This window comes from Bos grunniens, chromosome 7 (genome assembly GCF_055505025.1).
Source record: "Bos grunniens cultivar Pamir isolate PY7600 chromosome 7, Bosgru_T2T1.0, whole genome shotgun sequence".
Lineage (NCBI taxonomy): Eukaryota > Metazoa > Chordata > Mammalia > Artiodactyla > Bovidae > Bos > Bos grunniens.
In genome coordinates, this window is record NC_141171.1 from 60,604,463 (window position 1) to 60,627,108 (window position 22,646).

The 22,646-nt window shown below is 44.3% G+C and overlaps 1 protein-coding gene and 1 long non-coding RNA gene across 46 annotated transcripts in view; one reads left to right on the plus strand and one right to left on the minus strand.

Moving 5' to 3' along the window:
• LOC147369648 (uncharacterized) overlaps nucleotides 1-22,646 on the minus strand; it is a 118,899-nt gene that overhangs the window by 41,674 nt on the left and 54,579 nt on the right. For 7 of the 40 annotated variants that reach the window (XR_015167708.1, XR_015167706.1, XR_015167707.1 and 4 more), the window contains one exon: nucleotides 19,171-19,308. This is a non-coding gene — a long non-coding RNA (uncharacterized LOC147369648). Of the gene's footprint in view, nucleotides 1-674; nucleotides 1,429-1,745; nucleotides 1,897-6,100; nucleotides 8,473-9,303; nucleotides 9,485-15,962; nucleotides 16,845-19,170; nucleotides 19,309-22,646 lie in introns of those variants that run through there. The other 33 variants (XR_015167682.1, XR_015167677.1, XR_015167689.1 and 30 more) reach the window with 18 other exon arrangements.
• Nucleotides 1-22,646, plus strand: part of AFAP1L1 (actin filament associated protein 1 like 1) — a 76,118-nt gene that overhangs the window by 1,440 nt on the left and 52,032 nt on the right. For 2 of the 6 annotated variants that reach the window (XM_086412352.1, XM_086412354.1), the window contains exon 2: nucleotides 7,975-8,073. The exons of the other annotated variants lie outside the window; for them this stretch is intronic. The gene's annotated coding sequence lies outside the window, so the exon portion shown is untranslated. The remainder of the gene's footprint in view (nucleotides 1-7,974; nucleotides 8,074-22,646) is intronic. 6 annotated transcript variants of the gene reach the window in all.

Sequence of the window (22,646 nt, forward strand, 5' to 3'; positions counted from 1 at the left end):
GACTCCTGGACAAGTATGCACAGAGCATACACACTTGCCGGGGAGAGAAAAAGACAGCAGAGGTGCCTCTAATGTCCCCCATCCCCATCTCCCACACTGTATGTTTAAAGCAAACAGCACTGCCCTCCACCCCATCACACCCCACATGGTACTAAATACCACCCTGTCCCCAGTACAAAATCCCCAGTACAAAAATCCATACCTAGCCTACCCAGAGTTGTAGAAAGCAGACTATGCCCTCCTTTGACAGACCAGCTTAAAATGCTTAAAAACTGATACCTCACTAAAGAAGGCTGCTTCCAGACCACTCTTTCTAGGATGCCAGACTTCCCCAGGAATCTGTTAGTACTCAGAATGCTCTAGGGCTCTGCCTCTCTCCCCTGCTGCAGGCCTTCCTAGCCTACTTTCTCTCTCCTTCATAGCTCTCGTCACGATGTGCCATTCCTCTAAGAGTCAGTTATCTGACTACGTGTTCAGTGTCTACCTAGCCTGTCAGAATGTAAGCTTCAGGAAGGCTGGAAGTGGATCTGGGCAGCCACCCTGCTGACAGCACTGCCTGGCACACAGTCGGTGCTCACTAACAGTGGCTCGAGTAGTTCACTAACAACATGAAGCACACTTTATAGTGCACCCCAAATTGAACAGGTGTAATGCTGATTTTGAAAGATACATACCACTAAATCCTCACATCAGAACAGTGCTTCGTGACTTGCAAAGGCGTCCTCAAATGCAAGTGAAGTGAATGACGCACACAGGACGAGGTCATCTGTCTAGAAACTCAGTGGTCTACCCTGAGAAATTACTGCAAAAACTGTAGGAATTAAAGCACACACAACTGCATATGAACTAGAATACAAAATTTGTGTGGGTTTTTAAGATAAAATGTGAGTCTTTACAAATCATTCTGGTGGAAATTTGCTGTGCCCATATCCCCAGGAGGGTGTGAGCACTCTCTTCTGTCATCAGTTCAGTTCAGTTCAGTCGCTCAGTCGTGTCCGACTCTTTGCGACCCCATGAATCGCAGCACGCCAGGCCTCCCTGTCCATCACCAACTCCCGGAGTTCACTCAGACTCATGTCCATCAAGTCGGTGATGCCATCCAGCCATCTCATCCTCTGTCGTCCCCTTCTCCTCCTGCCCCCAATCCCTCCTAGCATCAGAGTCTTTTCCAATGAGTCAACTCTTCACATGAGGTGGCCAAAGTATTGGAGTTTCACCTTTAGCATCATTCCTTCCAAAGAACACCTAGGACTGATCTCCTTCAGAATGGACTGGTTGGATCTCCTTGCAGTCCAAGGGACTCTCAAGAGTCTTCTCCAACACCACAGTTCAAAAGCATCAATTCTTCGGCGCTCAGCTTTCTTCACAGTCCCAACTCTCACATCCATACATGACCACTGGAAAAACCACAGTCTTGACTAGACAGACCTTTGTTGGCAAAGTAATGTTGTTAGGGAGGTTTTAAGAATCACAGGTCTCATTTCACCCTCATACCTACCGTGTGAGGAGGGAGACTGTCATGCCCAGGGAAGGAAGCCACACTTCACTATTAATAACAGTAACAACTGAAATCATCAGGGTATTATCATGAGCCAGGCAACATGCTCAGCTCTTTTCATGGCTTCTCTTGGAACAAGCAATGGGACAGGGCTATGACTGGGTACCATTGTTAATCCCTACCTCACAGGAAGGCAGGTCTAGCAGTGTATTAGTCAGCTACGGCTGCCATAACAAAATACCACAGATTCAGTGGCTCAAACAACAGATTTATTTCCTTACAGTTAAGGAAGCTAGAAGTCCAAGGTCATGGTGCCATCTGGGTAGATTTCTGGTGAAGCCTCTCATCCAGGCCTGTATATGGCAGCCTTCCCACTCTGTCCTCACATGGCCTCTTCCCTGTGCACAGACAGACAGAGACAGAGATTGCTGGTATCACTTCCTCTTCCTAGAAGGTCATCAGTCCTATTGGATTAGGGCCCACCTTTATGACCTCATTTAACCTGAATTACCTCCTTAAAGGCCCTATCTCCAAATGCAGTCACACCGGGGGTTAGAATTTACATACTTTGGTGTATGGATCTGAGGTAGGGGCACAGTTCAATCCGTAACAGCAGGATTAGGGCACTGCCATTAGCTTGTACAGTCACTCATCATGTGAGAGACAGAGCTGGGTTTGAATCTAAGTCCTGATCTTAAACTGGCTGCTGGCTGACTCCACAGTGGCGTGTGACCTGCCCAAGCCCTAGAACAGAACAGGGCTTGGACACCGCATCTTCTTAACGCAGGTCCAGGCACCTCCATCACACCACAACCATACCATTCAGATCTTACAGCATAAAAGCTCGGGATCAAAGTCAACTGACTTAAGAATGAAAACAAACCTAAGCAGTAGGATTTCTCTTCTAACAGGATGTGTCTTCCCATGAGTAAAGGAGGATTCATATGATGCAGTAACAGACACAGAAATGACTTACCTTACATTATAAGGAAATTCCTTCCAGCAGGACTTCCCCAATTCATGAACATCATACAAAGAGAATCAGCCACTGGTGAAAGTAACACCTTCACTATAGACTAATGACTATGGACACCACCTTCTACAGAACCAATCACTTAACTCTTTATCCTCACATAAAGATAAAATATAAAGATAAAATACTGATGATACCTACTTCATGGGGTTGTCATTAAATGTATGGAAAATACTTCAGACAATGCCTACCATATGAGTCCCATTCAATAAACACTAGTTACAGTAATAACTGTGTTTTTTAAATCACATTTAACATAATAAAATTCTATTGGCCCCAAGCTGGTCTGACTCTGAGGACACTTTTGAGTTCCTACTCTCTTTTAAGAACTGGGCTAGACAACTTTGTATACAACTCAAAGACAGGGGCTATGTCATAATCTCTCTATCCTGGAGCTCTTTCATGGTCCTTGTCTCTTGAAACTCCATCTCTGACATGCAATAACAGAACCACCTGACAAGTGTTTCTGAGTGACTAAATATTTATAGGTCAACATGTCTATTTTCTCTTATTTATGCTATTATTCGTACCTACTGACTACAGTTGTATCTTCACAATTTTGCTTTTGTGAACTTTGTAGTGTTCTCAAGCCATCTTTGCTTAAGTCTTTGGTCTAAATTCTCCCTCATTCCCTTCTTAATGCCCACGGTTCTGATATGCCTAGCTCATATGAAGCAATCAATTTTACCAAAGTTCCCTTCCTTTCTACTTCACAACTAGTTCTTTTTCAACTAGTTGCATTCAACCCAAGATGGGAGTTTCTTTTGCTGAATTATATATATTCTCTGGGAGATTATAATTTAAGACATAATCTGAAGCTCTGCTTTTCATTAAATGAGATTTTAAAAATTAATTTAATTGGAGCCTAATTACTTAACAGTATTGTAGTGGTTTTTGCCATACATTGACGTGAATCAGCCATGGGTGTACATGTGTTCCCCATCCTGAACCCCACTCCCACCTCCCTCCCCATCCCATCCCTCAGGGTCATCCCAGTGCACCGGCCCTGAGCACCCTATCTCATTAAATGAGATTTTTATCATTCAAGAGATGCTAGAAGAACCCAATCTTGTCTTGCCTTTGGTGGACCAGCTTTGACATCTGTACTAGGAAAGTCACATCTTCCCTATCTGTGGCTTCCATTGGCCAAGCAGCCCATAGCCATTCCTACAATGAGCTCCCCTCCATGTCCCCTCTGTGACTCACTGCCCAATTTCTGTCCCCCAGGCTGTGAATTCCCATACCTCTTCCCTGACATCTGAGTTCATTTTCTACTCCTATCAATTACTGTTCTTCTGAAAGGAGTACACACCCATGTTTTCTTCCAAACATGTTTCATAAAGTCATCTTTGTTAGCCTGGAGACTCAGTACAGCTGAATGGCTCAGGGAATGGACAAACTTATGTCTTGACCATAGCTTTCTAGCTGTATGATCTTGTATGAACTGGGTAAATTACTTAGTTTCTCTGAATACCAGTTTCATTTGGAGTGTTGTGGGGAAAGGTGATGCATGTAAGCTAGCACTTAGGAAGCACTCAGTAAATGACAGATATTACATTTATCAAATATAATTACTTGGATTTTAGCCACACTCTGCACTGGGTGTATGCATAGGATTTAACCTTACCCTATTCTCTGTAGAGGCCTCTGTTGGTCACTGGGCACCACTTCCATTTCCTTGTCCCACTCAGAGTTTTTTTCTGCCTCTCCCTCAAATATCAGTTTCAAACTCTACTGCTCACATGAGTGAGTACCCTGCCAAGTAAGCCCTCCCTGTCCAATCTCTGCCAAGAGCTTATCATTATTTCATTCTGATCTTAGGTTCAGAAAAATAACTGTTTGGGGATACCATTAGCTCCTCATACCCATCTTACCCTTCTAAAAAAAACCTTGCAATTGAACAGAAAAATAAAACCCCACCGCCACAGTCTCCTCTTTCTCCCCATACACTTCCTTCCCTCCTTGCAGTCTTACTTCCAATCACACCTTCTGATGAAAGCCCACTCCTAAAAGTCACAAGCAGCTTCTATTTTGTCTAATTTTTCACCTCTTCTTATTCCCATCTCCTGGGCTTCCCTGCAGCTCTTTTCTAAATGGATTCTCCTATTTGCAAAGATGGAGAAAGCATGGATTTTGGAATCAGATAAACCTATGTTAAATAACCACTGCTCCATCCATCTGCCAGAAGTCTTTTCTGTCTCTCCTTCCCCACGGCCTCCAATCCCACTGTTATAGGTGCTCATAGCCTCAGGGCTTCTCTTGCTCTAAGGCAAGTGACCCAGCTAAGTCTTGTTCCTTTAGCTGCAAAGCAGGAAGAATGACACCCAGGATTAGGAAACTGCAGTGTGGTAATCAGAGAAGGCAATGGCACCCCACTCCAGTACTTTTGCCTGGAAAATCCCATGGACGGAGGAGCCCGGTAGGCGCAGTCCATGGGGTCGCTAGAGTCGGACATGACTGAGCGACTTCACTTTCACTTTTCACTTTCATGCATTGGAGAAGGAAATGGCAACCCACTCCAGTGTTCTTGCCTGGAGAATCCCAGGGACGGGGGAGCCTGGTGGGCTGCCGTCTGTGGGGTCGCACAGAGTCGGACACGACTGAAGCGACTTAGCAGCAGCAGCAGCAGCAATGTGGTAATATTTGCCCAGCAACCAGTGCCTGGCCCATGATAGGTGCTTGCATGCATACTCAGTCACTTCAGTCGTGTCTGACTCTTTGTGACTCAATGAACTGTGACCTGCCAGGCTCCTCTGTCCATGGAGATTCTCCAGGCAAAAATACTGGAGTGGATTGTCATTCCCTCCTACAGGGGATCTTCCCAGTCCAAGGATCAAATCCATGTTTCCTTCGTCTCCTGCATTGGAGGCAGATTCTTTACTGCTGAGCCACAAGGGAAGCCCTTATTAATTGTTATTTCCCATCTTTTTCTCTAGCTCAATTTTTCTTGCATGATGACTCTTGCCTCATCTTTACATTACTGCTACAGACAACCAAGCCTCTTTTGAGGGCTGCTCTCAGTGTCTATCTTCAGCTATGAGTCGAGCTCCACTCCTGCACTGACTCCTGCTTTTGGTATATTTCCATTTGGAAGTCAACTCATCCTCCAAGTGACCCAATTGTGAACTCATCTTATTCACCACCAAATCAAATCACCCTTCCTGTTTCTCTTTTTTTCTATTAACAACACAACAATGTGAGGAGTTATTGAAGGAAATGGGGCTGTTTGTGAATAAAACTAAATTTGAAGGGGGGGATATGCGATCATTTCTCAAACTAGCTGTCCTGTAGAAGAGTATTAGAAAGACTCTTCAGAAGGCTATACAAGAGGTTAAACAGAGACTAACTGGAGCACAATGTGGAAGAAGCAAACAAATGAAAAGAGCTATTCAGTGACAGAGTAAGAGGTGCCCAGAGACATAATGAAGCAGAGGCTGAGTGGACACAGACTGGGGAGTCCTAGAATGGCTCCTATGGGGACCACAGTAGTAAATTAGAACAACTGTCACTCAAGAGGTTTCCATAGGCATAGCCCGTTTGAAAACTATAGAGAAAAGAACTTGTAGATGTATATATTTTACTTTTTATTCATCTTTTATTCAAATGTATATCTATCATAGCTTTTAATGGGACTTATGAATTATCTATGCTCGTGGATAAAATATGGGAAGAAGAGGGCCTGATACAATTAAAGACAGTTACTTAAATCTATAGATCTGATTGTGCTTAAACTGCTTAGTGGTTTTCTCACTGTTCTTAAAATACAGACTACAATTGTGGTGTGGCCTCAAGGACCACCCTGCCTTTTACCAGCTCCCTTTGGGCTCCTGCCCCTGTCTTACTGTGGACTCTCCTCACAATGGCCTTTGTATCTTTACCTGGTTAACTCCTTCCTTCTCATCCCTAGCAATCTGCTCAAATATTACTTCCTCAAAACAATCTTTCCCTGTCTCCCACACTACATCCCCATTACAGCTAACCCTAGCACTCTGTACTTTTCACTGGTTACCATCTTCACAGTTCAGTTCAATTGCTCAGAAGTGTCTGACTATTTGCGACCCCATGGATGCAGCACTCCAGGCTTCCCTCTCCATCACCAGCTTCCAGAGCTTACTCAAACTCATGTCCATTGAGTCAGTAATGCCATCCAACCATCTCATCCTCTGTCGTCCCCTTCTCCTCCTATCTTCAATCTTTCCCAGCATCAGAGTCTTTTCCAATGAGTCAGTTCTTTGCATCAGGTGGCCAAAGTACTAGAATTTCAGCTTCAGCATCAGTCCTTCTAATGAATATTCAGGACTGATTTCCTTTAGGATTAACTGGTTGGATCTCCTTACAGTCCAAGGGACTCTCAAGAGTCTTCTCCAACAACACAGTTCAAAAGCATCAATTCTTTGGCACTCAGCTTTCTTTATAGTCCAACTCTCACATCCATCCATACATGACTACTGGAAAAACCATAGCTTTGACTAGACGGACCTTTGTTGGCAGAGTAATGTCTCTGCTTTTTAATATGCTGTCTAGGCTGGACATAGCTTTTCTTCCAAGGAACAAGTGTCTTTTAATTTTATGGCTGCAGTCACCATCTGCAGGGATTTTGGAGCCCAAGAAAATAAAGTCTCTCACTGTTTCCATTGTTTCCCCATCTATTTGCCATGAAGTGATGGGACCAGATACCATGATCTTAGTTTTCTAATGTTGAATTTTAAGCCTACTTTTTCACTCTCCTCTTTCACTTAAATGAAGAGGCTCTTTAGTTCTTCTTCGCTTTCTGCCATAAGCGTGGTGTCATCTGCGTATCTGACGTTATTGATATTTCTCCCAGCAGTCTTGATTCCAACTTGTGCTTCATCCAGCCCAGCATTTCACGTGATGTATTCTGCATATAAGTTAAATAAATTGGGTAACAATATATAGCCCTGACATACTCCTTTCCCTATTTGGAACCAGTCTGTTAGAACCATGTCCAGTTCTAACTGTTGCTTCTTGGCCTGTATACAAATTTCTCAAGAGGCAGGTAAGGTAGTCTGGTATTCCCATCTCTTTTAAGAGTTTTCCACAGTCTGTTGTGATCCACACAGTCAAAGGCTTTGGCATAGTCAATAAAGCAGAAGTAGGTATTTCTCTGGAACTCTCTTGCTTTTTCAATGATGCAGTGGATGTTGGCAATTTGATTTCTGGTTCCTCTGCCTTTTCTAAATCCAGCTTGAACATCTGGAAGCTCACCGTTCGTGTACTATTGAAGGCTGGCTTGGAGAATTTTGAGCATTACTTTGCAAGCGTGTGAGATGAGTGCAATTGTGGGGTAGTTTGAACATTCTTTGGCATTGTCTTTCTTTGGGATTGGAATGAAAACTGACCTTTTCCAGTCCTATGACCACTGCTGAGATTTCCAAATTTGCTGGCATGTTGAGTGCAGCACTTTCTCAACATCATCTTTTAGGATTTGAAATAGATCAACTGGAATTCCATCACCCCCACCAGCTTTGTTCATAGTGATGCTTCCTAAGGCCCACTTGACTTCACATTCCAGGATGTCTAGGTGAGTGAGCACATCATCGTGGTTATTTAGGTAATGAAGATCTTTTTTGCATAGTTCTTCGGTGTATTCTTGCCACCTCTTCTTAATACTTTCTGCTTCTGTTAGGTCCATACCATTTCTGTCCTTTATTGTGCCCATCTTTGCAAGATCTTTGCCATCTTCACAGTAATGATTAATTATAGGAATTAATTAGCTGTTAATGTGAGCTCTATGAGGGCAGGGTCCTTCTTACCTTGTTCACGATTCTTTTCCAGCATCTAACATAATGCTTTGCATGTAGTATATGTGCAAAAAAATGTCTGCTGAGATAATGAATAAATAAAAGAAAAAATACAAAGTTCACAGAGTAGAGCTGGGTAAGGCCACTTTCAGCTCCAGGATTTTCCATTTCAGTGATTCCTATTTTAGGGACAGAAACATAGACTTTGTCATTATTCATCATTTCCTTTGCTTTCACCCTTTCTGCAGTCAGACCCCCAATTCTGTTAACTGTTACTGAAAAATGTATCTTGGATGGCTTCTTCTTCAATATCCTGTCATCTCCTGTAAGAGCTTCCTGTTTCTCCTCACACCTCTCCAGCCTCCTGTAAGAACTATTCTCTATTTGTCTAAAGCTGTGGTTCTTGAATCCAGCTGGAAGAATCATCATCTTCCAGGGATCCTACTGAAAATATACCCCCAGAGGTCTGATCAGTGGGTCTGGAATGAGGTTTGGGAATGTGTACTTTTTGCAGAGCTCACAGGTAAGTCTGACGTGCTTGCTGTTTTCATGCACAGGCTTATCAGGACCCTTGACCTTGCTCAAACACCTCCCTTGATTACTTGCTCCAGCACTGCCTTTCACACTTTTCAACCAAGTGAAATTCTAGGGTTTGGTCTGTTACCCAGAGTGGCTTCTGAAAGCTTGAAGTGTCTCATTTTATCTAAAGCCAAACAAATTTCTAATATCATCCATAACATACCTGAACAAACACACTCCCCCACCAAAAAAATCTTTGTGCAGTGGACTTGCAGAGACATACCGTGTTTTTCTCAAGGTTTTTTCCCTAACCCCACCCTGCCTTCCACCATGGACTCCCAGGGTATGCGTACTCTAGCCTGAGAGGACAAACCTACAATAAATGTACCAAGCACACAGTGCCAGCAGAGAAATGGATCTGGACATAGAAGCAGAAATACCATGTCCTAGTGAATGGCTCAGCCACTCACTTCTGCAACATAGGTACATACATTTTTATAAGGCTTTAAACTTCTAGAAACCTTTTCACATTTGCCAATTGTGTCCATTCCCACGTAGTGTCGGGGTTGTTCATCAGAGTGCTTCCTTTAGAGCTGGGGCAACTCTGGCAGTCATACAGTTTCTCTCACTCAGCAGTCATCCACAGCGCGGTCACTCTGGGCCAGAAGGAACCTGTGTAATAGCAGGGATATTCAAACAGAGAACTAACCACTAAAATCCTTTCTCTAGGACCCTTTCAGCCTTGAGATTCTCTTCAATAACTTAACTCTGGTAAAGCCTTGTGAATTGGTCAGCTGAGACATTCTCCCAGTTAGACAGATGCAAAAACTGAGGTTAAAAAGATGCCTCTGCTTTCCCCTCTCCCTGAAAGAGAACGCTCAGCATCACCTCCATGAAAATGATCTGCCACATCCTCCCTGGACCTTCCCTCTGACTTTAGGTTACCACCACCCTCCTCAGTTTCAGTTCTTAGAATACTGTATTGTACTAGCTTAAATGCCTCCTCTGTGTATATATGAAGCCTGTGCTGTGAGACTGTCTCTACATCTTATTTCCAGGGTCTAGCATGTAACAGATGTTTAATAATAATTGCCAACTGAGCACTCACCATGAGTCAGGCAGTTTACATATGTACATTGAGCCATTTAATCCTCTCAACAATCATGAAGCTGATGCAGTTTGACTTTCATGTGTATAAAATATGCCATTAATTTTATTGAGGGAGAAATTCCATCCAAAAATGTTGCCAGCAGTTGTGAGGGGAGAGTATTTGTACAATGTGTAGTTTCTATTTTTTAAAATCACAGCTAGGGCATGTATATGAATTAGAAAGATGTCAATACAACTTTGTGTTAAAAATTTTGTAGTTTATGGCAAAATCTGGTTGGTAGACTGATAAGTACAGTTCCTGTGAAAGCATGTTTGTGGCCCATGTCAGTGTGTGAATGCACAATAATTTGAAGTTTTTGATATATTTGTGATATTTATCTTCTCTGAGCCCTGCAGTCTCATCATCACCACACCTCCCAACAGAATTCGATGGGAATGTTCATCATGACTTTGCCATTGTTTGCATTTTAAGTTTATTTACTGTAATTTATTTTCAGTACCTACTTTAAAATGTGTCATACATGTATTTTTTTTTAATATCCCAATTTTACAGATGAAAAGACGTAAGGCCTAGACAGGTCAATTTATATACCCAGCCCTGCCCACCTCCAAACCTAAGTTTTTTACCATGCTCGCCACTGCTTGTCCAGTGGAGAGAGGCATTCCCAGGTCTATTACGTGAAGGACTTGCCAGATAAGCCACAAAGACTTAATAGGTGAAGATTTCAAGGTGGGAAGCAGGGGAGGGAAAGGGAATCTAAACAGTTCCAGGAGGGACAGCTTCCATCAGTGAATGGTACAACCAGGCAGCTGGTGTGAGACTTTATTTCTTACCCTTCACACTCCTCCCACTATGGCCCTTGTAGTTCTGGTGTTTAGAATTCAAGAAACATTCATCCTCCTGGAACTGGCAAAGATCCTGCCCCAGGAGGGCCCAGGCAGGGTTTTGTCCTCCACCTAAAATTCCATTCGGGGAATCCCAGCCACACCCCAAGTGGGGGTGGAGGTGCAGAGCTTGCCTGCCCTGATTCTTCTCCCTGCACAGCTGTCAGGCTGCAGAGGGGGCAGAATGTGGCACCACATTGCAGTCATTCCAGCTCTGGGGAATTTACTGACAGAACGTCCCACAGGAGGCAAGCTCAGGAGCTTTTTATAGCCCTCTAAGAACCTAGGGGAAAACTCATCTCCTGAGAGGGGATAAGTGGGGCACGTGTCTTTTCTGGGCACCATTCCCTCAATCATGCAATCTCAGATGCCCACAGTCCAAATCAGGGTAAGGGTTGTGGCTAAGTGAGCAGTGTGGAGCGCTGAACGCATGTTCGCTGACCAAGGTACAGGGATCCTGACTTGAATCTCCTCCTTGGGCTTCAGTTTCTTCGCCTGTCAGGTCGAGGTGTTGGTTACAGCATGGGTAGCAGTACACCTTGGCTGTTAGACCAAATCCAGACCCCCACATCTTTTTGTAAATAAAGTTGTACTGGCCCACAGCCACGTCCATTCGTTTTGTTTTGTCTAAGGCTGCTTTTTTGCCAAAAGAGCAGAGTTGAGTAGTTGCAACAGAGGCCCACATGTGGCCTGAAAAGCCTAAAATATGTACTATCTGGTCTTTTACACAAAAAGTTTGCCAACCCCTGAATTAATCTGTCGAGTTTGGGAGTGTCTGCCTAGAGTACTGTGGTGAGAAAGATTCTGAGGGTGTGTCCAGGCCGAGGAATGAAGCCCTGTCCTCAGATCATTCAAGAGTACGTACTCAAGACTAATATTTGGAAAGGCCCCAGAATGCCATTTACCAGTGTTTTTCAAACTGCATTTAGCCTCAGAATCCTTCTGCAAATAAAATCTTAAACAAAGAGTTGCTTTGGGGGAAGTAGGAATGAAAATACTGAGTACAGTCCACTCCATCTTCCTACTCCCAAGGCAGCCCCCAAAGAAGCCTCCCAGACCCCAGAGCTCCATCTGCAGAACATTTGAAAACCGCCTGTCTAATCTTATGCCTCTCACTTTACAGCTGGGGAAACGGAGGCTCAAGGGGTGGTGTTGTGCCTCAGATCACATGAGGGACTCCCAGTCAGCTTTCCCCAGAACCACTGACTTGGTCAAGAGATGTCAGTGGAGCACAGAGTTCTGCTGGGGAGAAAGCCTGTCCACTGGCCTTGGGGGCCTCAGGGCTGCCACTGGTACATGACTGGCTTTACATGCCCTTGCTGACCCAGCAACCCCAGGGGTTCAGGGCTGGGACACCGCTGACACCTGCCTATGCTTCATGGTGATCTACTCAAGGCTTAGAAAACTTTTTTCTGAGACCACCAGAATCAAAAGAAAAAAATCAAAATTGAATTGGACCATATTCTTAAAAATATTTCATTGATACCAAACATACTTTTGAAAGAACATTGTAAATTTGCTACATCAATTTGTTCATTTTTTCTGTTTTCTTTTTTCAAAAAACTATTATTTAATAGATAAAATATCTTTAAATCAGTGAAATCTTAGAATGGAGAAATTATGATAATTTATACTAAGTCTTTCTTTTGAAGATGGAATCAGATTTATTCATTTGTAGAATAAATATTTATTCTTCCTGCCCATTCTTGTTGAAGAGTTTGCAAAGGGTAGATCCAGCCGACATGAAACCAAGTGGGATTTTTTTTTTTTAAAGCTTTACTTGAAGCAAAAAGAAAACTGATCTAGGGGTGTGCTGGGAAGCCAGAGGGACCGATCGCATTTCCTCACCTCCAGCCAGCAACCAGCTCTAAGGGGTAACGGGGAAGCATAGGGTTCCTACACCCCAAACCTCCTAGTGAGGCAGAAAAACTAAGACTGTCACCAATGTCTGTGACATGAAGTCATATCTGGTTAGTGTCCATCAAAGAGAATACATAAAGGCTCAGAAGACTCAAGGGACACTTTTTAGCCAGGAACCTCAGAAACACTGGGGGATTAGCATTCTAAGTAGAGACAATGGCGAGTTGGAAGGGGAGAGGCACAGAAGCCGTGCTCAGAGCACAGGCTGGTCAGTGTGCCTACAGCCCAGAGAAGCAGGCAGAGGTAAATGGGGCCTCAAGAAGGGCTTTATCCTCCAGGTCCACAACTGTGGCTGTGACTGGTAACTAATAATAGAGGCAGCATACTGTGGGAGCCGAGTGCACTGGCTGCGGTGTCAGGTTGCCAGGGTTTGAATCCCCTCTGCTCCTTCTATTTAATACCGGGTCTCAGTTTCTTCAGCTAAAAATGGAGATAACAATCTCCTGTCTGACTATGGGGGACAATTGGATTTCTGCAAGAAAAGCAGTCAGCATGCAGGAAGCACACAATTAAAAAAAAAAAAAAGCCAATGTTTAAACAACACTTCTATAAATGATCTCCTTTCTTTAAATGATCACCTTTCTTTAAAAATCAGGATGGATTCCTCTCACTTCTTGCCTGCCCATCCTGGAAAGGGATGGAATTACAGAGGGAATAAACCACAGGGAGTATAGGGAGCATAGGAAGCTCTTTCATCATCTGAGTCACAAAGGAAACTGGTGTCTAGGCCCTGGGGAGCTCTGAAGCCGTGTGAGCAGGAGGGGGTTATGCTGTGTGTTGCCACTTAGGGAAAATTAAAGCTCACATTAGAGTAGAAAGGGAGAGATTAGAGAAAGGAGACCAGTTAGGAACTGCAGCAAATACTGCATGTGAGCAGCAAACTTCGTAAGACTACCTCACCTTCCTATTTAAGAACAGAAAAACAGAAAACTTCACACTCCGTCCACTTTCAAAGAGAGCATGTAGAATTGTTGATCTCATGGGAGAGCAGAGGAGACATCTGTCCAGGGTTCTTCAAGACTCAAGACAGTCATTCCCGGGACCTTTAAGCATCATTTTCTCAATCTCACCCCCAGCTCTGGAGGCAGGAAATCACTCTGGGCATCTCCCAAAGCCTCCCAGGGGTGGCTCGGCTCCCTGTGGGCTGCACTCACAGGGGCCTGGCCCAGAACATGATCCAAGGTTAGCACTGGAAGGCTTTTGCAAGCAAGGGGAAGGAAGGAAGGAAGAGAGGGAAGAGGATGGACTTACCACCTGGGCAGCAGGCAGGGTGGCCATTCTGAGCAGAACCTTTAGCCTCCCACCTAGAATATCTAGACTAAACTCTGGGAGATACCTGAATCCCCTGTGATTACTAACATCAACAACATTAATAGTAACAACCAACCTTTGTAGGAGGTCTCATATGTGCTTGGCACAGAGCTTAACACTTTTTCTACGTTATCTCCCTTTCTGCTCACCACAACCTTCCGACATGAGTGGTCTTATTACCTCTGCCTCACAGATGAGAAAACTGATGTCACCTGCCCGGGGTCGCTGGGCTAGGAAGGACAAACCCCAGGTGTGATTCTGTGTGCTTCTCACCGTAGTCACCGGTGTCACAATTACCCACTATACTAACTCACCCCCACCTTCCTGCCAAGAGGCAGTCCACCAAGACTCAGCCCCTCTTGGAAGGGATAGCTGGCTCTCTTCTTAGTTCAAATTTCTGGAAAGTTCCTACATATAGTGGACCTAATAATATGGTCTGGGAGCTGCCACCGCTGGTCTGGACTGTCCTCCAGAGCCCAAGGGAACAAGTCTGCCTCCTCTTGCCTCTTCCCCCATCGCTGTAAGCCTTTCTGCTCTTGGAGAAGGCTGTCACAGGCAGAATTAGCAGCCCTCTGCCTAACCTGTGGTTGTTCCTCTGAATTCTGGGCTGTTAGTTAATCTCTCTGTAGTGCATGTGCTTTGTGCCCATTACGGTACTGGGCACCAGGGAGCAGCAGCAGATATTAAATCAGGCAGCATCTCTACTCTCACAGTTCACACTTTAATGGAGGTCATTGAACGAACTGTCTGCCCTGGAGGCTCTTAACAGGTAACCTCACTTGTCCAGAAGAGCAGGACAGGCCTCCTGGAGGAAGTGGCCTCTAAACTAATTCTCAAAGAATAAATGGGCACCATCTAGGGAATAGGGGAGAGTTTAAATAATGACATTAGTCAGTTTGGTATGTGTCAGGAACTGTTCTAAGCAGTTCATACAACACCTCACTGGACCCTCATGACAGCCCTGTAAGATGTAATTATTATTATCCCCATTATTCAGATGTGGAGACTCAGAAAAGTGAAGTAACCTGCCCGGGGTCATACAGTATAGTAGCTGGAGAACAAGACATGCAAAGGAAACACCACGAGCAAACAGTAGTGGGGTGGGGGCTCAGATATTGAAAATAGGTAATAAATAGTAAAAAAAAAAAAAAAAAAAAAGTTTTTAAACTCTACTGAACAGAACAAAGATAAATACACTGTTCCCATTAGTGCAGCCTGAGGCCTCTGTTGATAATTTTATAATTCTTTAATCACACGAAGGTTTCTATGGGCTGATTGTCAACCTAACCCTTGCTTTTCTGAATAGGGATGCTCATGTCTTGAATCCTACACACATTCTGTTGTTTGATTGAGGAAAAGGTGGAGCAGATGACACACATGTGATCATTAATGTGATCATTAATCACAACATACCAATTTATAAAAACTTCTGTTTACAGACTGTTTACTATCACTTTCCACAGATACTGTCAGGTTTGAGTCTCACAACAGGCCTGAGAGATAAAGCAGTTACCATCACTCCACTTTAATGCTGAGGACATAGAGGCAACTTGCCCGAGCCCACACAGCCAGTAAGCATGGAGCTTGAGCCCTAGGTTTTTGGCTCCAACTCCTGTGTTTTTCCCTCTACACCAAAACACAGCGAACAGTGAAGGCCAGAAAGATGTGAACCTGGCACCTATGACCTCCAGCAAGCTCTTCAGCCTCTCTAGGCCTTAGTTTCTTGTCAGTAAAACTGAGATAAGAAGAGCTCCTACTATATGCAGTTGCTGCAAAGATGAAATAAACATAATAGGCACAGAGTGTTAGCCATGGAGAATATCCTCACAATGGAGTATCATACAGCACAATAAATGAACACAATGACAGGCAACGATATGGATAAATCTTAGCAGTATCACAGTAAGAAAAAAGTCACAAAAAGTTACCAATAACATTATGCCCTTTTAATAAAGTTTCAGTTCAGTTCAGTCTCTCAGTCCTGTCCGACTCTTTGTGACCCCATGAATCGCAGCACGCCAGGCCTCCCTGTCCATCACCAACTCCTGGAGTTTACCCAAACCCATGTCCATTGAGTCAGTGATGCCATCCAATCATTTATCCTCTGTCATCCCCTTCTTCTCCTGCCCTCAATCCTTCCCAGCATCAGGGTCTTTTCAAATGAGCCACCTCTTCACATCAGGCGGCCAAAGTACTGGAGTTTCAGCTTCAACATCAGTCCTTCCAATGAACACCCAGGACTGATCTCCTTTAGGATGGACTGGTTGGATCTCCTTGCAGTCCAAGGGACTCTCAAGAGTCTTCTCCAACACCACAGTTCAAAAGCATCAATTCTTCGGCACTCAGCTTTCTTCACAGTCCAACTCTCACATCCATACATGACCACTGGAAAAACCATAGCCTTGACCAGACGGACCTGTGTTGGCAAAGTAATGTCTCTGCTTTTTAACATGCTATCTAGGTTGGTCATAACTTTCCTTCCAAGGAGTAAGCATCTTTTAATTTCATGGCTGCAATCACCATCTGCAGTGATTTTGGAGCCCCCAAAAATAAAATGTGACACTGTTTCCACTGTTTCCCCATCTATTTCCCATGAAATGATGGGACCAGATGCCATGATCTTAGTTTTCTGAATGTTGAGCTTTAAGCCAACTTTTTCACTCTCCTCTTTCACTTTTATCAAGAGCCTTTTTAGTTCCTCTTCACTTTCTGCCATAAGGGTGGTTCATCTGCATACCTGAGGTTATTGATATTTCTCCCGGCTTTTATAACAACTAAAATTTTTATGGGTAAATCTAGTTGCAATCTATAAGGGAAAACAAGGATGTGGTGAATACAGCATTCAGGATGACAGACTGCGAAAGGGTAAGCAGAAGCATGAGATCATAGTTAGATGTATGATATTGTCTAGATCCAGGATTCCGCTTTGAATGGTGGACTTGTGGGTACTTACTACATTAGCAAAAATAACTGATTACATAAATAAATAAAAATGAAGCATGCATGGACCAATGATGACAGTATCTCACGAAACAACGATTAGGATTAATCCAATTTTTGTCCACTTGAGGTCCTAATTTATTAAAGAAATGTAAGTGCTAGGCCCACTTTGTAAAATGTGTTCAATAAACGTTCGCTGTCATCGTTGACTATCTTTATTATTATCAGCATTATTCGCAAACCCCTAGCCAGACATCCTCAGTGTCTGTTGCAGGCAACTGTAAGATAGCTTCTCAAACTCAAACTTCTCAGAACGGCAAGCCCAGCTCCATCTAGGCCTCAGACTAGGCACCCATCCTATGAAGGGACACTAGTGGGGAGTGGTCATGAGTGGCTCACTGGTGGTTCTACCAAGCTTCAGAGATAGGGAACCTCTTTTAGAAGAAGGTGGCCAGAAAGAATTATGATGCGACAGTTAGGAGTTTAGGCCCTAGACTTAGGTCTAGGTTCTTTTTGCCATGTGCCTTTAAACAAACAATTGAGCCTCTGAGCCTCACTTGGTTTATGTATAAAACAGAGGGTGAGAACAGTAACTACCTCACAGGGCCATTATGAGAATTAAATGAGGTAATCCATGCAAAATGCTTAGCATAACATCTGGAACATCACTTAAGAGCTCAAAAACACACCCTGCCTTTATCATCCGGTATCCCAAGCCACCCCATTCAGTGAAGGAGACGGTAGGGACTTCCACCAAGCGGAAACAGCTGCCATCTTGTGTGTGAGGGCTGAGCATGTGTGTGTCACAGTTTTCCACTTCCTCCTGGAACCATTTCCTTTGTGAGCCAAACAGGGAGGAATCTGCACACAAAGGAACAATTCTGGGAGAATCTAGCCCCACTGCCAAAAGCTATTTCCTTGCCCCACCCCACTCTTGTCTGGAAATGTCTTAATGAGGGGGAACTACCACTTCCCTGGCCATCCAGGGCTGAGAAACAAGGTGTTCAGAATGAGAGCTGTCCTGGTGGATGACAAGACATGGGCAGAGCTGCTGCTCAAAAGGCCATTAAGATGCAGGGCTTCCATGAGCTTGTCACCCTGGCCCACCTCCCAGAACACAGTCACCCCAAAACATCCCCACAACCTGCTTCCCCACTGACCTGCCACCTCCCTGACCTTTTACCTTCCTGAAACAAGAGTACATCACAGAACTGTGCCACAGAGGATCCCCAGTAAGAATCCCCACAGTTTACAAACCCTTACCCCACCATTGCCCATTTCCCCTCCCACAAAGGATTCCCACACACAAGGATTCTAAATCCCTTCTTCCAGAACAGGAAGATGATGCTCTGAGGGGCTGATTTACCCAATTCCACACTAGCAAGTGGGAGGAGTCAGAACCCAAACCAGATACTCTCCTCAGGTCAGTTCAGTCGGTCAGCCGTGTCCGACTTTGCAACCCCATCGACTACAGCATGCCAGGCTTCCCTGTCCATCACGAATTCCCAGAGCCTACTCAAACTCATGTCCATCGCATCAGTGATGCCATCCAACCATCTCATCCTCTGTCATCCCCTTCTCCTCTTGCCTTCAGTCTTTCCCAGCATCAGGGTCTTTTCCAAAGAGTCGGTTCTCCTACCAAATCCCAGATCCTCCACTCTTCTTTTCCACCTCCCTCAGGATTCTGGGCTTCTCTCCCAAGGAGTCAAACTGTACTATTCTCTTCAGCATAAAGGATATTCTGTTTCCTGCATAAGCTGTACTTATCACACACAAAAGCCTTTCAAGGTGACCTCGACAACCCTCTGCCTGCCTCACACAGGAGCTATATTTAACTCCTGGAAAGCAGTCAGCACAAGGCATTGGCTTTGCAGCTGGGTTTCTTTACTGCTCCTTTTCTATTCTTTCCCAGCCCACATGAACCACGGTCTTCCCTGTATGCTCTAGGACAACAGGATGTATTTGTTTTAGTGATCAACAATGCTAGTCCAACCAGTGAGGTCCCCTCCAACGTCCTGCCCACTGTTTGGCCTTCATTTGGACTCCGTGAAGTGCTTGTAAATTCAGAGGAAGGAAGTGAGACATCTTCATGGCCCCAGATGGGTAGATCTGCAATAACTTGGAAGAAACCGGGCAGAGGAATGAAGCATTTCTGTACCCATGAAGTGAGGGGTCAATTCCCTCAGCCTCACCTGTGTGGCTGGGGGCCTCTCTGCAGAGTTAATGCAGGACTTAGCATAGATGCACGCAGCATTCTGAAGGAGCACTGGGAGAGGCATCTCCAAATGGCCTCAGGATTCTTCCCATTCTGCAGTCCTCAGTTCCCACATCTGTAAGAATTAAGTTATGAATTTCATTAAGAATTTACCAAAATTCATAATTATGTAAAGAACACATGTAAATCGCTTAAAGCAGGGTATAACATATAATAGTAAAGGAAGAATAATGTAAACAGCTAACATGTACTGAGTATTTACTGTGTGCCAGACACTGTTTTAGGCACATTCTCACTGTACTAGGGCTCACTGTTGAGGTAGATAAGCTTCACAGGTCACCAATGATGTACATCAGGGAGTTATGTAATTATCCCAAAGGTATACAGCTAGAAAACGGGAATAAGACTTGAACTCACATAGTTCCTATATTAATGTTACTATGTTAGGATTAAAATCCACAAACTACAAAACATGCATCGCTAAACCAACTGGAAACCATATTCACACGAGGGGTACAAGTTCAAACAAACAGGGTTTGGGGAGCTTAGCCACATGAGAAATTGGGCTTCTGCTCCCTTTTGTACCCTGGGCTTTTTGCTACCTGTTGTTTTTTTTTTCTTTCAAGCATCTTTTTTATTATCCTGAGTCACCATGAGACCAAACATGGTTACCTAGACATTAACTAGTTGTCAGTGTTATTTAGTCGCTCAGTCGTGTCCAATTCTTTGCAACCCCCTGGACTGCAGCACACCCAGGTTTCCCTGTCCTTCACCATCTCCTGGAGCTTGCTCAAACTCATGTCCATCGAGTTGGTGATGCCATCCAACCATCTCATCCTCTGTCGTCCCCTTCTCCTCCTGCCTTCAATCTTTCCCAGCATCAGGCTCTTTTCCAATGAGTCAGCTCTTCGCATCAGGTGACCAAAGTATTAGGGTTTCAGCATCAGTCCTTCCAGTGAATGTTCAGAATTGATTTCCTTTAGAATTGACTGGTTTGATCCCCTTGCAGTCCAAGGGACTCTCAAGAGTTGTCTCCAACACCACAGTTCAGAAGCATCGGTTCTTCAGCACTCAGCCTTTCTTATGGTCCAACTCTCATATCCATACATCACTACTAGAAAAACCATAGCTTTGACTACACAGACCTTTGTTGGCAAAGTAATGTCTCTGCTTTTAAATTTGCTGTCTAGGTTTGTCATAGCTTTTGTATAACTAGCTGTTGGACTTTATCAACTCTTAAGAAAACTTTGCTTCAAGAATTTACTCATTCCACAAATACTTAAGCATGTATTCTATGTCAGGCACTAGCAAAAGCTTGCCCTATTCTTACCCTCAAGAAGTTAAGGCTCAAGTGGGGGAAACAGATGCTAATCAGAGATATACCAGATGCTAATAAGAGATATACGTATTTAAATACAGCCATCCTCTGGGATCTGCAGGGAATTGGTTCCAGGACCTTCACCAACACCAAAATCCTCAGATACTCAATTCCCTCACAGTCAGTCCCATGGGTTCTGCATCCTCAAGTTTTTCATCCAGGGATCCATCCAGAGAGCCAGTGAAAAGCGTAACATTTCACCACAAGAATTACCACAGGGAGAGTGATGCTATGACAGCATAAAATAGAGGGAGTGTATGTGGTCAGGAGGACAGTGTAGGTCTGTGAGAAAGTCATGAGTGAGTAGAGGGCTGGAGGGGGCCATTACTGGTTAGGAGGAGAAGGGAATTCTGACAGGAAGAGGGAACCACATATGCAGAGACCTGGGGTTAAGAGGCTGAGGAACAGAGCAGAAAGCAGCCTGGAGAAAGGTCTGTCTGGAAGGGCATGCAGGGTTGGAAGGCCACAGTAAAGTCTCCTCTTTCCTTCCTTCCTCCTACCCAACTGTTGAGACCACCTCTACTAAGTATACTGCTTTCCTTTCTAAGGTGAGTTAACTCCCCACTGCTATAATGGGTCATACCTCATTGACATGCTAGGCTGTTAAAACAGTTTACTAAATGTCATCTCTAACATCATAAAACCACATTCCGACAACTCTTCCTATTTTTCATTTTTCAACTACATTGTTTGCATTTTCTCTGACTTTGATAACAAAGAAGTATGAGTTGTTTTTGTCCTAAAGAGGCTTGTCAAGTAGTGAAGTGGGGAAAAGAGAAATTGGTTTCCTCCTACTGCTTTGCATTTAATGAGATTATAACTTGCAAGCTGTTTCCAAGCATTTTTGTAAATTTCAGAGACTAAAAGGTGCCCGGCAATGAGATCACAAGTCAAAGAGCCCACCAGCTGACTAGGTAGGAACCCAAACAGGGTTTCTTATTCCTGTGGCTTGCTGAAGATGTGTTATTTACTTGCTTTTTGTCATGGAAATTAGACCTTTTACCTTTCAGATCTCTAAATAAATCTGACCTTCTTTGCACTGGGAGCCCATACTGGTTGTAATGGAGGCCTTTTGCTTCAAGGTTTCACTTAGACTGCACCAGGGATGCAGTCCTGGGAACAGGTGGCAGTGCTTTTTTCCTGTGGCTTAAATTTCTGCTCTCTACCACCTCATACTGTTTTCACTTAGGTGGGGAGGGTGGAGGAGCAGACAGAAAACTGATCTTAGTCTTAGTTGGGTATTCACCAGGAACAATAAGCACAGAGTGGTATAACCTTAGATAAATTTTTAAGTAGGATTCTAATTTTATTTGACAAACTTTTTTGCATCCCTGTGAACAGTTATCAACTCGGATTTCTATGCCCCCTCTCTGTCCCACCTGGTTAAAAAAAAAAAAAATGAAGACTTATAACAATGATTAGACTACTTCTCCCTGGTTTTTCTTGATTGGAATTCACTGTACCTCCCTAAGGCTCAACTAAACCAAACAAGATCAATGAAATGTATTCATGGTTCTAAATAAAATCTAATCATAAAAGGAAACCTTGTCCTGATGCCCCGTCTGCCCACAGACACCAGAGATGACCTGGACCAGGAGCAAAGATGGGAGGTGGGTGGGGTAGGAACTAGTGGAGATTTTTCCTGGGATGGCAGGGACAGGATTCTGGGCTGTATCACTGCCCCTCCAGCTGAAAGATGCTGGCCCTCCACATGGCATGGAGGGAGTCCTTGGGAGGGGAGCACTCTGAGAAAAGGGGCTCTGCTGCTACTGCTAAGTCGCTTCAGTCGTGTCCAACTCTGTGAGACCCCATAGACAGCAGCCCACCAGGCTCCCCCGTCCCTGGGATTCTCCAGGCAAGAATACTGGAGTGGGTTGCCATTTCCTTCTCCAATGCATGAAAGTGAAAAGTGAAAGTGAAGTCGCTCAGTCGTGTCCGACTCTTAGTGACCCCATGGACTGCGGCCTACCAGGCTCCTCCGTCTATGGGATTTTCCAGGCAAGAGTACTGGAGTGGGGTGCCATTGCCTTCTCCAAAAGGGGCTCTACCACCTCCAACTGCCATAACCACACACG